At 35.0% G+C, this 11,934-nt stretch overlaps 1 non-coding gene across 1 annotated transcript; it reads right to left on the bottom strand.

Annotated features, from left to right (window-relative positions):
- Positions 1 to 8,665: 8,665 nt before the first annotated feature.
- Positions 8,666 to 8,772, bottom strand: LOC121218854 (small nucleolar RNA R71). The gene has a single exon (XR_005915331.1). It is a non-coding gene; the product is annotated as a small nucleolar RNA R71 (small nucleolar RNA).
- Positions 8,773 to 11,934: the final 3,162 nt, after the last annotated feature.

Consider the following 11,934-nt stretch of genomic DNA (forward strand, 5'->3'; position numbering starts at 1 on the left):
CTCGAGCCATCTTTGTTGTCTTAGATTCAATTATTCTTGTGTCATCAGATATTTTAGACTTTTATGATCGGTGTACACATGACACTTCTCTCTGTATAAATGATGTCACCAGATTATTAAAGCAAACATAAAAACAACTAATTCTAGATCGTGAGTAGGATAGTTCTTCTTATGTGGTTTAAGCTGTTGAGAAGTATAAGCTAAAACTTTTCCGTCCTGCATCAGAACTCAACCCAATCTATTAAGTGAAGCATCACTCTAAACAATGAATTCCTTCTCGGATTCAGGCTAACTCTACACTAGAGCTTCTATTAACATAACTTTCATCTGATCAAAATGCTATTGGCACTTTTCTATCAAGATAAAACTAACATTCATCCATAGTAGTTTCGTTAATGGTGAGGCGATTATTGAGAAACCTTTAAAAAACCATCTATAATACTCGGCCAATTCCAAAAAATTGCACACCTCTATAACATTCTTCGGGGGTTTCTAGTTCACAATTGTTATGATTTTGCTCGGGTCAACTTAGATACCTTCTGCAAAAATCTCGTGACCCAGAAATTTAACTTCTTGTAGCCAAAATTTGCATTTACTAAATTTTGTATATAATTGTTTTTCTCGAAGAGTTTACAAAATTGTTCTCAAATGTTGAGCATGTTTATTTTCATTCTTTGAGTATATCAGTATATCATTGATAAATGCAAAAACAAATCTATCCAAGTACGACTAAAATACCTGATTCATCAAATCCATAAATGTGACTAGGGCATTAGTCAAGCTGGACAACATCATTAAGAGCTTTTAGTGTCCGTATCATGTCTTGAAAGCAGTCTTCGATAAATCTCGCTCTTTAACTATGAGTTGATAATAACCTGATCCGAGGTAAATCTTTGAAAATACTGTATCCCCTTTCAACTGATCACACAAGCCATCAATATGAGGCAAAAAAATATTTATTCTTTATGGTGACTTTCTTTAATTGCTTGTAGTCAATACAAAACCTCATCGTTCCATCATTATTTTCACAAATAGAACCAGAGCACCCGAAGGAGAAATGCTATGTCACACCCCAAGTCTGGCAGATCCAAGATTTAGGCGTAGATTTGTGAAGTTATCTGTCTGGTGTAGTGTAATCTACCATGTTACGGTATTTTGGTGAATAGTGGTGGGCGTATAGTAACAGCAGGATAACAAAGTGGAGATTCCATCTCAGGTTATTCTGCTATGTTAAGAAAAATATTTTTTAAGCAAAAAGGTGAGTATGGTATGAGTAATCTCCAAATGTATAGTACACCTTGTTTGCCTGAAGTATTGTGCTAGTAGGGTTGTAAAATGACCTGGTTAGGAACCAACTAAAATTTCTAGTCTAAAATCCATTATGCGGGATTCTCAATTATGTATCTCTCAGAATATTTAGGCCATTAAGAAGGAAAAGTTTTGAAATAAGGGACACTTTTTAAGTTCCATTAAGTAGGATGGGGTGATATTCGATGAAGTCCCTCAGGACAGTAAACACGAATTTCAATATGATAATTCTAAAGAAAGTCTATGGTAATGGCACATTCTAAAAGGGGTGGATGAGTCGTATTTATCGATTGGGGTTCTCCACATGTCCTAGGGCGATGATGGGAAACCTCACACGTTGTGAGTTTAGGCAAATCCATATCACAAACACAGCAATTCATGAGGTGCTTGGGTGGCATTTTGTTAGCCTTTGTGGCGCATTCTAAATTTGGCGTTTATGACATTCTGGTTTGGCCTTTGTGGCATTCTGTTAGACCTTGTGGCATTCTGTTAACCTTTGTGGCGTATTCTATATGTAGCATTTATGGCGTATTTTGTATGTTGCCCTTATAGCGTATACTATATGTTACATGTGTGGCTCATCCTATTTGGCCCTGGTGGCGTACTTTGATAAGTTATGATAAGGATATGGTATGTTTGGGGTTATTGTGGTTCGAATAGTTGTGATACCATTGAATAAATCTAGGTTCTCAAAGAGGTTATCCGTCGTGATCATTAGTTAGTTTGGAATATAGGTGTATTCTCACAGATAGAAGATATATAATTATTCATTAGTCTAATTTCGTTTGTGAGATGTAGGGGTGGGAAATATGATTTGTTGCTATCCGTCATATCTAAATAATATCATGTTTCTACTCTGGAATTATCTGGTATTTGTGCAATCTATTAGTTTGGGTATTGCTATGTTTTGTAACAAGAGTTGGGAGGAAGTCTTCTGAATGAGTTGTTAATCCATTATCTATATGAGTTGTGTTGGGTATTGCAATAGAAAGTGATTTTATTTGTATACTAATGGTATTCAACTCTATATGGAAATCCATTAAAAGTAAGAATTCACTAGTGAATAGCGTCTGTGAACAAATGTTCTAGGATAGTCATTGTAAGTTGTCTAAATAGATAAGAAGAGGTAGTATTGTCTAGTATGATCTGAAGTCAGCCATTGAGTTAAGTTAAGGATGATTTGATAAGTATGGTAAGTGACGCAGAGATATATATATGGGTTTGTCTAACGATGTAAAGTTATCAATCGAAAACACATTTGGAAATCTAAATAATCAGGACAAAAAGTTTAGCATGAAGGATTTAAGGGTAAAGTGTACTTTCAAACTCACTAAGTTTGTGTAACTTATAAATTTCATGTTTACGTTTCAATTTATGTTGTATGATTGAGCTCACCAGAAGTGTCAAGCTAAGAGTACGCCAAGGAAGCGACGATCTGTGATATTATCCATACAGTGGACACCTTTAGATAATGTTGTAGCGTAAGATTACACTTTAAAGAGTCTATCTTTAGTAAACCTATGTGTTGATTTGTAATTTGACTGATGTAATATATTATTTTCAATAGTGTTCTTTGTCTTTAATATTGTGTCTTTAAATAAAATTATAAGAACAATGTTTGAAGTAAGAGGCATTTGTTAACTATTTTGTAAATTTTTTTAAGTGGAATGTATGGTAACTTTTGTGATCCGAACCCATTGAATTGAGTCAAATTTAGAGTGTTACAAGTTGGTATCAGATCCCGGTTTTGTTGGTCCTTTGACAGTTAATGTGAGAAGAATCCTTGTATACATAATACGTCGAACCTAGCTTAATCTCTCAAGTATGTTGGAAATTTCATTTGCACGAAAGATGTTTGTTATGATAGTAAATAATATGGTGGTAAGAAATACAGGGAAAGAACAAAAAGATTGATTCATTAATAAGCTCTAAAGGATACTACAAAAGAAGCTAGTACAATATAGAATAAAAAAGAGAATTTTAGTCTTCCCCCTTAGTGTGTTGGTCTGTAGGCTTAGTAGGGATATCTTATGTTGGAGGATGGTCTTGAAGATTTTGTTCCATATATATTAAGTCATCTTCATTATCTTTAGCTTCGGGCATAGTAGGAATGGAAAATTCAGTTTATTATTTCCATTCTCTCTGAAAGGTTTCCAATCTTCACCCTCAGGGTGATAAACATCAAAGTTCAATGACTTAGTAGAAATGTACCTAAAGTAGTAGAAGTCTACTCAACTGAGATTAAGAGGACCTGCAACCACTTGGGTGTGTAGAATCAGGGACCTCCATTTTGGTAGAGCTTTATTTAGGTTCCTTTTTGTGTCCTAATATTTTCTGAAAGCTTCCTTGCTAAATTGGCATAGACTTTCCAGCTCTGATTTGTGACATTCCTCCTGAGCTTTGAGCTTCTCCTATAAAGTAGATTATTTACCTTTCAGCTACTTGATCCCCTCTTTTAACTGCTCACACTTAGTCTGTGTTTCTTTATGCTTGTCTTTAAAGCCATGACACAGACATCAAGTCTTCCAATCAAGTTGTTAGATTCTTGATGATCTCAACGTAGTTTAGCCATAGAGTCTTCGCTAATTTTTACAGCCTTCTCCAAATTTGCAATTTTATCATTGTATCAATCACTGGCATTTTAAAGGGCCCAACTCCAAAGTCCATGCTCTACAGATAGGGCTTGTAAAACTTATTCTAAGAGAGAAAGAGGTGATGAATCAGAATTTGAAAAAAGATAAGAGGTAAGGGCCTCCTTCAGCTATTGTGGCATTGAATTTTGTTGCTGTTGGAAAATGGAACTCATTGAGACAAAAGGAAAACTTGACTTCAATAGATCACACCAAAGGAAAAATCCTTCTACTTCACCAGAAAGGAGCATTGTGTGTTTGTAACACCCTTAGCCCGACTCGATTCCCTGGATTCAAATCTTAGGAGTAACTACACATAATACTTAAAAAATTAGCAAAACAGTTTACAATTTCTCATTTCTTTTAAAACATTTTATTTATTAATTTAACTAAAGAGCTTAAAATCTAACAACATAGATAATTACAAACAATATAACTTATTATACTAGTCTTGATACAAATCATTACAATATAGAAGTTGGTTAATTACTGACACAAACGGTGTATCCTAACAATGCCACACTTCCACTATATGCATAATGACCCACTTATGAAAGAAAGGTTATGTCGGATCACGTCTTCCTGTAACTTGGGTAGCAATGATGCATTGCTAGATGCCACTTATTGCTTGTTATATTAGAAATGTTTTAGTATTACTACTAATGTTACAAGAGCCTACAAGGTCACACCTTATGATTGAAGCGAACAGAATCTATATACATTTGGTATTGTGTTTAGCTGTCAAATAAATTAAATTAATTATTGAACGCATTATATGTGCAAACTTGTTGTACATAAATAGAGAACATTGTTAAAATTAATGTATGAATTTGATTCATATAAAACATTAACTAAATATAGTTTATCAAAATTATTAATATAAATAGTTATAATAATACTTTCAGTCAAAGATACAAAGATATGAAAATTGATATTCTTTTGGAAAGAATATAATTTATTTTTCTTACTTTCCATATGTTTCTCTAAAAATAAAGGAATAATCTCTTTTTTTCTGATATGTGATATTAATGAAAAATATAAGGGATATGGATCCTAATTTTGTGTGTTAGGGTTACCACAGTAAAGGAAAAAAATAACAAAGAGGATCTAGCAATCGTTTTGGTGAAAACACTCTCTGAAAGGTTCAAGAGTACCTTTTACTATTCATTCTTCGATTGGGTGGACTACGTAGAGGCCAAGATGATTCTTTTGTGGCTTGGAATCGACATTGTGAAGGAAATCAAATAAAAAAAGGTATATTTTCTACTCTGTTTCAACCCAATTCATTCCTCATACTTGGATCCATGGTTTTTGAATGTCGAAATATTTTTTCCGCTACGCCATGGGTTGTACCAGTGATCCAACACGATTTGATTTCTTTCGTCTTCTCTTCTCCTCTCTTTTGCTATCGATAGTTGTTGTTTATTTTATGCCCTAAATCCGTCCCTTTCGTTTCCCTTAAACATCTCTTTGTGCCACCAAAAATAGTCCCCTTTGCTGCCATTAGTGGTGGTCTTGCCACCCCTTTAAACATTATTTTTGGGTTGCTAATTTTTCTTCCCTTTCCACCCATTTGTGCACCTCTTTCTTTCATTTTTCCATTGTTAAAAATAGCCCCTAACTCGGCTGGTTAGTGGGCATTCAAGCTTGGTTACGATTACATCTTGGATCAAGTAAATGGAGTGCATAAGTGCTAATTTTTGTGCGAGATCTAGCATCATCTTATACTGTAAATTTTGCTACTTTGGTCGATTGGTCCTTTTTCTGTCATTATTTTTTCATAGAAACTAATCTAAACTCCCCGGGTCAGTGGTGGCTTCAGATCTTGTTTGCATCCTCGAATTGTAGCAAATAATGTAAGTATTGCTTACCGATAGTGGATCTATTGTGTCCTTTGTTAATTCCTTTTTAACCGAATCTGTTAGGCCCAATGTACGTTTCTACTAAAGTTTAATGATGATTAAGTGCAAATCTGACCTAGGGTAGTCTAGATCTAAGTTTTGGAGTTTCGAATTTTTGGGTTAGTGTTGTAGATTGAAAATTACGGTGTCGGTATTTCCCTTTGCTAAATTAGTCTAAAAATCTTTAAATATGTTCTAAATTGGTAGTTATATTTGCTGGTTTTGGCATGGTCAAATGGCCTGAGTGCTAATAAATGGAGCGTCAAGCAAGGCACGTATTTAAATAGGAAGCCCAATTGTAGAGGGCCTTGTTGAGACCTATTGAATTGTGTATGTGTAAACACGAAAATATACACACTTTTTCATGCCCTTTTTAACTCAAATTCATACAATTCGTAGTAATTCTCTTCGAAAAATATATATAATAATTATAAAATAATAAAATTGTAATTAAATTATTAACATATTTAATTTTCATTAATTTTATACTAACTTTTGATTTATTTTGAATAGATTCGCACAAAATGTGAAAATTGACTCGGCAGACACTACAAGAAGCACAAAATTTAGAAGCAATTTTGAAGCATTCAGGAAAAATATTTTTTTAGCCTAAGACAGTCCAAATTATGAATATTAATTCATAATATAATTAATTTTAATTTTAATCCAATTAATTTTGGGTTCAATAATTATTATTAATTAATTATGAAAGGAGGCACAATTGAGCTGAATTGAGAAAATCAATCCGACCGACCACTGGGCTACCCAAAACTGTCCTACACGCTGACCTAATCAGCTTGTTTGGCTGATTATTTGGCTTCCACAATAGCCCTTGAAGACTCCTTGAATTTGCATTCAAACCCGTCTACTTATCATGCCTTCCTAGATTTGCCTCTACCTTAAAATAGCAAGTTTGAAACCTTCAAACTTGCCACATGTGTGGCCGACATGTAAGGAGTCTATGGCTGCTTATTTTTACTATTTTTAGTAGTCATCTCAACCTATAAATACCCCCTTGGCTGCTCATTTCAATCACACCTCAAACACCTCTCATCCTTTCACTTCTCTCTCACTTTCTCTCTTCAAAACCCTTCATTTGTTCTTCATTTCCATTCCCATTCCTTTTTCGATCTCACCTCTTGGAAAAGAGTCCTTCAACCACCATTTGAAGTAGCATTCAAGTGTTCGTGGAAGCCTCGATTCAACAAGAATAAGTAGAGAATGAGGAGTGCAGAATGAGAAGCGGAGCTAGTCAAGCCTCGGAGAAACACCAGATTTGATTCTTGTTCCTTATCCTTTTAATTTTATTGTTGTTGTTATGAACATGTGTATGAATACTTGTGATGTTGATATGTTTAATTTAATTAATATGGCTTAAATTTAATTCGTATTAGGTTGATTGCATTTCGTCCACTTGAGTTATTAAAATTATGTTTGTGTTGTTATAGGTCTTGGTAAAATGTTTGATTAAGTAAAACCATGACTAAGTTATTCTTGCATTATAATTGTAAGGTGACTGATGAATTTATCATTTAAACGTGATGAAATTATAATTAATTGACACAATACTTAATCAGTACATGTTTAATCTTCTAAGGTAGTTGAGGGTTAAATTAGCGACGGTATTAGACAATACATTAGCCTTGCATAACTTGCAAGATTATTGTGATTAAATTGTTTTGAGGTAGGAATACATTGTTACCTCACTTAATCTTCTATGTGCTTATGAAGATTGGTTAATTGTTTGAATTGGAATTAGAAAATATTCAAGAGATTAGTTAATTTAATAAGTGTGTATGAGCAGTAGTTAGCAAATTACCAAGTTGCCGTGAATTTATTTATAACAACATGAACATGAGTTTTGTAATTCCAAGTTAAGAAATGTAATTAATCTAACACAATTATGTCATCTTGATTAAAATCATCTTTTGAAATCATGCATTGGAAAATTTATTTTATATTTATTTTATTTTACATAGTTAAATTTAGTTTTTAATCACTTCCTCAAAATCAACATACTTTTTCCTCACCAAAGTGTTTTTAATTGCATTCATAAATAATTCTTTTCATAGTCCCTATGGGTACGATAATTCGATATTTACTTGTCACTTTATTACTTGTTGCAATTGTGTACACTTGCACTTTTCCATCATTCCAAGTTTTTGGCGCCATTGTGAATTTGTGAATTTTGCATTTTGGTTTATTTTCTGTTCAATTTTAACTTAATTAGTTTTCCTATTTTTGTTTCAGGTGTTTGTTTCAATTTATTTTCACGTGTTTATAAGTATTGATCGAATTATCGATTTACTTCCTGTAAACTCTAAGATTGAAAGAACTTTTCGACAACAAATAAGACAAGCAATTCAGAGAAGGACCGAAGAGATAAACTACGAAAATCTGAATCAAAGAAATAGAGCAAACCCTGCTCAAAATCCTATCCTTATTACTGATGATAGGGATAGAGCTTTAAGACAGCATGTCATTCCAGTGTTTCATGATTTTAATTCGGGTTTTAAGAGATCCAAAATCAAGGCACAACAGTTCGACCTGAAGCTAGTCATGTTCCAGATGCTTCAGATAGTGGGCCAATTCAGTGGAATGCTTACTGAAGATCCTCACCTTCACTTAAGACTGTTTATGGAGGTGAGCAATTCTTTTAAGCTAGCCAGAGTACCCAAAGATGCACTACGATTAAAGCTATTCCCATATTCACTAAGGGACAGAGCTCGAGCTTGGTTGAACTCATTGCCACCAAAATCCATTTCAACATGGCAAGAGTTAGCAAAAAGATTCCTCATGAAGTATTTCTCGCCTAGCAAGAATGTTAATTTGAGGAACGAGATCATTGCTTTCCAACAAATGGATGATGAGTCCTTGTATGAGGCATGTGAAAGGTACAAAGAACTATTACGGAAGTGACCTCATCACAGAATCCCTCATTGCATCCAACTTGAGACGTTCTATAATGGTCTCAATGCTCACACAAGGATAGTAGTGGACGCTTCTGCTAATGGTGTTCTCCTTTCAAATTGTTATAACAAGGCTTATGAAATCATTGAGAGGATAGCCAGCAACAATTATCAATGGCCAACCAATCGAACAGTGTTAGGAAGACGAGCCATTAGAGTACATGAAGTGGATGCTCTCACTTCACTTGCATCCAAGTATCCACAATATCATTGATGCTTAAAAATTTTACCACTAATGGGTTTAATAGTTTTGCAGCTCAATCACCCAATCAATTTGAAAATCTAGTCTATGTTTATTATGGGGAAGGATATTTGTTCGAAGAATGTCCATCAAACCCAGAATCTGTGTATTACATGGGTAATCAGAACCAGAATCGAGGAAGGCAAGGATTGCAATCCAATTTTTATAATCCATCTTGGTGAAACCACCCTAATTTCTCTTGGAGTAACCAAGGGGCTGGACCAAGTAACACTTATGCCCAACCCAGCCACCTATTTTTACCCAATAAGTTTAGAAGCAACCTCAAGTTGAATCTTCCAATGCCTTGGAAAACTTGTTGAAGGCATACATAGCCAAAAATGATGTCTTAATCCAAAGCCAAACAGCAACATAGAAAAACCTGGAAAACCAAATGGGCCAGCTTGCCACTAAACTCAGAAACCGTCCACAAGGTGCTTTGCCTAGTGATACAGAGAATCTAAGAAATCTGGGGAAAGAGAATTGTAAAGCATTGAAATTGAGGAGTGGAAAGACATTAAAGCCCAGCACTTTCAAAGTTGAAGAAGAGTCAGCTGATGCTCAAGACTCAGTGGAAGTTCATCCGAGTGTTGAAATTCTAGTCTCACTGGAACCAAAATCTACAAAAATCGATAAGGTAACTTCTGAACTAGTTAATTTTGATAAACTAACAACTTTGTTAGATGCATAATTGCCACAGAATATGAATCAACCAGTTCTAGTAAAGAAGCCTCCATCACCTTACCCTCAAAGGCTTCAAAAGCAAAAACAAGAAGTTTAGTTCAAGAAGTTTCAAGACGTACTTAAGCAACTTCATATCAACAGTCCATTAGTAGAAGCACTTGAAACGGATGCCAGATTATGTCAAATTCATGAAGGGTATCCTGTCCAAGAAACGGAGACTTGGAGAATTTGAGACGGTGGCATTAATGAAAGAATGCAGTGCATATCTTCAAGACAAACTACCCCCAAATTTGAAGGATCCTAGATGTTTTACCATACCTTGTAACATTGGAGCAACGTATTGTGGTAAGGCACTATGCGATTTGGGTGCAAGCATCAACTTGATGCCCATGCCCATAGTTAGAAAATTAGGGATATCTGAAGTTAGATCTACTACAGTTACACTTCAATTAGCAGGTCAATCTTTAGCACATCCAGAAGGAAAAATCGAGGATGTATTGGTACGTGTAGATAAATTTATTTTTGCTACTGACTTTGTTATTCTAGACTTTGAGGCAGATAAAGAGGTGCCAATCATCCTAGGAAGGCCTTTCCTAGTAACTAAAAGGACCCTTATTGATGTGCAAAATGGCGAGCTTACTATGCGTGTTCAGGACGATCAAGTAACATTTAATGTTTTTATGTTTATATGATTTCCTGACACACTTGATGATTGTTCTGCAGTGTCTAATTTAGAGGAACTAATCACGTAAAAGGAACTCAACTATGTTGAGAACCCTTTGGAGCAAATTTTGACATCAAACCCTCCAAGTGATGAAGAGAGGGATGAATATTTAGCTTTGCTAGAAGCTAATCAAAGGGGATTTAAACCGTAATCTCGCTTTGAATCTTTGGAGTTAGAAAGTACAGATTACATCCAGCCGAAAGCGTCAATTGATGAGCCACCTAAATTAGAACTGAAGGTACTTCTCTCACATTTAAAATATGTTTATTTAGGTAATTCTTCTACTTTGCCTGTAATTGTTTCAGCAGAGTTAACCGAAGAGCAAGAAGAGAAACTCATCCTACTATTGATATAATTCAAGAAGGCTATTGGATAGACTATACTCGATATTCGTGGCATTAGTCCGTCTATATGCATGCACAAGATCATCCTAGAAGATGCCGAGAAAGGGATGATTGATGAACAACGAAGACTGGACCCTATTATGAAGGTCGTGGCAAAGAAAGAAATCATTAAGTGGTTAGATGCGGGTATAATTTACCCCATCTCAGACAATTCGTGGGTAAGTCCAGTCCAGTGCGTGCCAAAGAAAGGAGGTATTATAGTTGTTGAGAACGAGAATAACGAGTTGATACCAACTAGAACGGTTACGGGATGAAGAATTTGTATCGATTACCGAAAGCTGAACAAAGCGACTAGGAAAGATCACTTTCCTTTGTCGTTCTTGGACCAGATGCTGGATAGACTTGCGAGGCAAGACTATTACTATTTTCTCGATGGATACTCAGGGTATAATCAGATTATAGCAGCACCACAGGATCAACACAAGATAACATTCACATGCCTGTACGATACATTTGCATTTAGACACATGCCATTTGGTTTATGTAATGCACCTGGTACATTTCAAAGATGTATGGTGTCTACTTTTACTGAAATGGTTGAGAAGTATTTGAAAGTATTTATGAATGATTTTCCAGTATTTGGAGATACATACAATGATTTCTTAGCCAATTTAGCAATGTACTAAGGTGATGCGAAGAAACAAACCTCGTACTCAACTAAGAAAACGGTCATTTCATGGTACGAAAAGGTATTGTTCTAGAGCATCGGATAACGAGACATGGAATCGAGGTAGATAAAGCAAAGGTAGATGTTATTGAGAAACTTCCACCTCCAACATCTGTAAACGGTGTTAGGAGCTTTTTGGGCCACGTTGGTTGATATCGAAGATTTATCAAGGACTTCTCCAAAATTGCTAAACCCTTATGCAAATTATTGGAGAAGGACATGATGTTCAAATTTGATGAAGAGTGCTTAAGAGCTTTCAATGATTTGAAGATTCGGTTAGTTTTAGCACCCATCATCGTTACATTGAACTAGGATTTTCCATTTGAACTGATGTGTGACGCAAGTGACTTCGCGATAGGAGCTGTGATGGGCCACCAAAGGAACAAAGTTTTTCATCCTATCTACTATG

This window comes from Gossypium hirsutum, chromosome D06, assembly GCF_007990345.1.
Source record: "Gossypium hirsutum isolate 1008001.06 chromosome D06, Gossypium_hirsutum_v2.1, whole genome shotgun sequence".
NCBI lineage: Eukaryota > Viridiplantae > Streptophyta > Magnoliopsida > Malvales > Malvaceae > Gossypium > Gossypium hirsutum.